The sequence below is a fragment of the Penaeus monodon genome, chromosome 23 (genome assembly GCF_015228065.2).
Source record: "Penaeus monodon isolate SGIC_2016 chromosome 23, NSTDA_Pmon_1, whole genome shotgun sequence".
In the NCBI taxonomy this organism is placed as follows: Eukaryota; Metazoa; Arthropoda; class Malacostraca; order Decapoda; family Penaeidae; genus Penaeus; species Penaeus monodon.
In genome coordinates, this window is record NC_051408.1 from 8,199,868 (window position 1) to 8,200,071 (window position 204).

Consider the following 204-nt stretch of genomic DNA (forward strand, 5'->3'; position numbering starts at 1 on the left):
CTCGCACTTTTTTGTCGTTTCTCCAAATTTTCGAAATGATGTTATTAACCCAGTCTTTTGATACTTTCTAAGATGGCTGAAGTAGATTTATACGTAATCTTTTAAAACATGTGAATAATCTTGTGGAACATTTGATATGAAAAAGCAAGTGACCTAAGAATATGAATTTGCTCAAGAAATGTATAAATATGTCACAAGTTGAAA